Below are 5119 nucleotides of genomic sequence, written 5' to 3' on the forward strand. Positions count from 1 at the left end.
ATCTTACCCTAAAGGCTGGCATCTTTCTTGATAAGGCTATAATTATGCACTCAGGCCTTTCTCAGCACAGCTGAAACGTGGCCAGGTGGTATTGTGTAATTAATTGGAAGCCAATTAATATATGCAACAATTTACCATCACTTTCATTTTCCTCATGGAGACCATTCCTACCAATTCTGACATTCACAATGATAGGAATCAATATTTTTTAATGGACCAATTTTTTAATTAGGTTCTTTGTAAGAAATTTAGAACATCAATTTGTGAAGATAAACTCCTTTTGTAAGAGAAAACACAGAGCAGAGGCAGCCCTGAAGATGGAGAACAGCTTTGATTTTTGGCAGAATTTACGAGTCCACAGCTTTCTGATCAACCTTGTGCTGCTCTGTAATCTATTTCTCTTTCTCTGTGTTGAAGATCTCACCTTCCTGCTGTCTGGGTTTCCACAGCTTCTTCATCTTGAAGTAAGCAGAAGTGAGGTGTTTTGAGATTTTCACACTGTTGATAGCAATTTTGGCCGAAGTGTCAATGATACATTTCTGGTGTTTTCTATGTAGAGGAACTCATTTGAGGGCCAGAGGGCCAATCACAAGTAGCAAGCCATTGCTCATTTGCGTCAGGAAAACCACCCTCTTGCCTATGTGTTGCCCAGTGAGGATGATCAAAATGGTCCCAGGAGTGCTGAGTGCTAAATCTCAGCATCCACCCATCTTACATGCTGACTGAAAGGTTTTTTTTTTTTTTTTTTTTTTTTTTGCCATGGCTCAACAGTTTTTGAGGCACATCTTCAGCAGAATAATGCTTAGGCGTTTTGCAAAGTTTAACCACTCTGGTACCACCATTCTTGTCATAACCAACTGGCTTTGTGACAGTAGCAAAAATTTTCTCTTTCTTCTTCTTTTCAACCCTGGATTTCACTGCTGACTGGCCTTTCTGGAATACATAGCCAATGGGGAATATCTGCCAATTCCACTGACTAGGACAGGGATTCTGTTACACTGGGGTTTCCCCTTCTTTGGCATTTTAGCTTTGAGGCTACTCTTCTTAACATTGCCACCAGCACCAGCCTTCTTGCCTTCAGGTTTCTTCTCCTTAGTATCCGGCTTCTCAACTTTTTCACCCACCATCTTGCGAGATGAGAAAGATGACTCTATAGGAATCAATATTAAACTTGTACAGCTCAGCCTACTCAAAGGATGAGGAAAATGAAATAAAAATAATAAGCACCCAGAAAAGGCACAACTTCTTGTTACAGCCATATTTATTTATATAACAATAATCATTTTGAGAATAGCAGTGACTAGAGTTTGTCCCTTGTGTGAGTTATTAGCCTGAGAAACATAGACTTGTAATTATTAAGGAGGAAATAGGCATGGAATTTAGACAGAAAGGATGTTCAATCAATAAATAAGTATCTATTTGGAGAGTAAGGGCTTACAATTACATTTATTTATTATTTATTTATTTATTTATTTATTCTCAAGTTAGTTAACATACAGTGTAGTCTTGGCTTCAGAAGTAGAACCCAGTAATTCATCTCTTACATATGACACCCAGTGCTCATCCCGAAAAGTGCCCTCCTTAATGCCCGTCACCCATTTAACCCACCCCCCATCAACCTTCAGTTTGCTCTCTGTGTTTAAGAGTCTGTTAAGGTTTGCCTCCTTCTTTGTTTTTATCTTATTTTTCCTTCCCTTTCCCTGTTCATCTGTAAGTTTCTCAAATTCCACATATGAGTGAAATCATATGATATCTTTCTCTGACTGACTTATTTCACTTAGCATAATACACTCTAGTTCCATGCTGTTGCAAATGGCAAAGTTTTCATTCTTTTTGATCACTGAATAGTATTCCATTGTATGTATATACCACATCTTCTTTATCCATTCATCAGTTAGTAGACTACATTACACTCTGAGTCTAACCAGAAAGAACAATATTCATCAAAAAAAGTGTTTTAAATGGCATGGATTAGATGCCATTAGTACAAATATACCTTAATAATTCTAATGGCAGGAAATCTTTATAAGGTACTTTAAATTTGAGCTTTTCTATCAGCTATACTAAGTGAAGAATCCTTAGTTGTGCAAAATCATTTAGGAGTCTGGAGTCTGCAAATGTCAATGAATTGAGGGGGAAGGCATTTTCAAATCATTGCTACTCAACGTTTGGTCCCCAGACTAGCAACACAGACATCATTTGGGAGGTTATTAGAAATGCAAGCTCATAGGTCCCACCCCAGTCAGCTGCATGGAATCAAAATCTGCACGTTAACAAGATCCTCAGGTGATTTATATTAAAGCCTAAGAAGTGCTGCTCCGGTTGTTAGCTGGGAGTTGGATTCGCCTGATTTCAAGCACCAGAATCATGTTTCTAGAAGCTAAATCTCAGCATCCACCTTTGTAGTTCTGACAGCCAAACTCTTATGAGATATAACTGCATCCCTACTGTGCACCTAGCCAAGTATCAGGCCCTTAGAGAGGAACAAAAGACAAGGTCCCCCTCTCCTCCAGTATTCTCAAGACTGAATCCTCTGGTTGGAGGAAATATAAGCGCCAAGCCAGTGCCTGCCTACCCTGAATTACTCTACCATTCCCCAAGAGTGCATTCCCATATGTACACCTTCACCATTATCCAGTAACATTTGGCTTCAGACTAGCTGAAAAGATTGATGAAGATTTCTGAAGCAAAAAAAAAAAACAAAAACAAAAAAACAAAAAACAAACTTCAAGCATTATTTCATCTTTCTTCAAGCTAAACACAATATCCCCCTTAATTCTTATATTTAGGGTTGTCTTTGACCTCCTCTTCTTCTTCTAAATGTTTTCATTTCATTTCCAAAGCACTATTGAGGTAAAGCATTGCCAAAATGTCTCTCCTAGTTTGAAATAAAATATTAGGACTTCACGAAAGTTTAAATGTTCCACTCAGGGATCAAACTATCAGTCCCCAAACACTGGACTGCAGTGAGAATATTTCTCACCCTCCTATATGACTTAAAAAAGCAACAAACACACAAACACATGCATGAACCTGAATTAATAGCAAACACTGGGTGTAATTTTAAGTGGATACTCTAGATGGTAGCATTGTGCATATTATTCTTGTACTTCTCTTTATTGCTTCCCTAATTCATCATTTTATACATCAGGAAAGGCCTATGTGTGGAAGGGAGATAGAAGTCATATATTAATAGGTATCCATACGAGGTGAAAAATAACAATGATATAATGTTTCCAAAATTCTATTGCTTCTCAAGTCAGCTTTACAACTCTCTTTTCTTCATTGCTCAAATTCTCAGAATTGCACTCCCAAACCATTGACTTTGCTGTCTCACTTTCATTCCATTTGCCAAACTTCTGCAGTCTGGTTTTGTCCCCCTCACCACCCAAGCCTACTGAAATCATTATTTCTTTAATATCTCCTGTGGTCTCCTGGTCCCTAGATTCAGATGCCTCTTCTTAGGGCTCATCCTAATTTATTTCTCCAAAACATTTACAAAGTGATTACCTCTTCTTTTTTCTCACAATTTTTGCAAGTTCTTTATTTTGAAAATTTTCAAAATATATAAAGTTGAAAGAATACTACAGTGATAAGCCATACAGCTTTAACTTAACTTCACAGGTTAATGTTTCACCACATTTCCTCCATCCTTTATTCCCTCTCCCTCCTCCCCTCCTCCATCTCTCTCTCCCTTCTCCTCTATTTCTCTCCAGACATCATGACACTCTAATACTTCAGCATACATTTTCTAAGTTGCAGATATCATTACACTTGAACTCTAGATTTTTTAACATTCATCTCCTAAGAATAAGATTATCCTCCCTCAATACTCTCCTTGAAACTCTTAGCAATCCTTGCCTTCCCTTGATTCTCCTACCTCTGACCACACCTTTCTAGATACACAAGGCAGAGGGCAGGAAGGCATGAAGAGTCTGGTCCTGGCTCTGCCACAAACTGGCTCTGTGCTTTGAAAGAAAAACATTTTCCTAAATTATCAAAGTAATATATGCTCATTGTAGAAAATAGGGAAAATACAAGGTTTAAAGAAAATAAAAAGTATCTAAATGTACCATCTAGAGATGATTTCATTTTTTTAGTATTTACCAATGCATAATATATTTTATATAATTGAACTGATAAAATAGATACAATACTCTATCCTGTTTTTTATTTAACATTGAAAAGAAGCACTAAAATTCTTCACAAAACATTTTTATTGGCTGTGTATTATTTTATTGAATATAATCTTAAAGAAAAAGTAATGCTTCATTTTTTAAATGAGCAAAGAGTTAAACAGACAATTTATAAAAGAATACAAATGGCCAAAGGTTCATGAAAAAGTATCCAACGTAACTAGGGATCAAAAGTAATTTCAAATTAAATACATTATTTTCACCTACCAAACAAAATGTTTTAAGAAAAAAATTAATAACCAAGGTTGTAAAAAGATATGAGAGAACAGATATTTCATAAACATTGCTGATCAGAGTAAAATTAGTATAATTTTTGGTGAAATTTAGTAGTATATAATTTTAAAACCTTAAAAACACACATACACTTTAACCAGCAAATATATTGTAGGAATTTATTCTAATAAGAAAGTTGTGCAATTGCACCACCATGTATGCACAAAGATGCTCATAGCAGGGGGATTTATTAGATTGCTTCCAATTCATTGTTAAATAAATATAACATGGAACTAACTCAGTAAATTATGGTACAGCCGTACAACAGAATACTAAGCAGCCTTTAAAGTATATTGTTGTATTAACTATTAATAGAATTCTGAGGAAGTAATAAGATTATGTGAAATATTTGGTTTTCTGTGTTTGACATTTGTATTCTTTGAGATATTTTTCCAATGAGCATGCATTACTTTTGCAATTAATGGGAAATAACGATTTTTTAAATGTTGTAGAAATATACTTATTACCATGAAACATGTTAACAATAAACTGATAATGAAATAGTCATTTATAGAAAACATGTGTGATGCTATCATTAACAACTTTAGTAAGATGCAATTTATACACCATAAAATTCACCCATTTAAAGTACAATTCCAGGGGCGCCTGGGTGGCGCAGTCGGTTAAGCGTCCGACTTCAGCCAGGTCAC

General features: G+C 35.8%; 1 pseudogene; it reads right to left on the reverse strand.

The window, feature by feature from the left end:
• Positions 1-248: 248 nt before the first annotated feature.
• On the reverse strand, positions 249-1127 carry LOC115507879 (annotated as a pseudogene).
• Positions 1128-5119: the final 3992 nt, after the last annotated feature.

The sequence above is a fragment of the Lynx canadensis genome, chromosome X (genome assembly GCF_007474595.2).
Source record: "Lynx canadensis isolate LIC74 chromosome X, mLynCan4.pri.v2, whole genome shotgun sequence".
In the NCBI taxonomy this organism is placed as follows: domain Eukaryota; kingdom Metazoa; phylum Chordata; class Mammalia; order Carnivora; family Felidae; genus Lynx; species Lynx canadensis.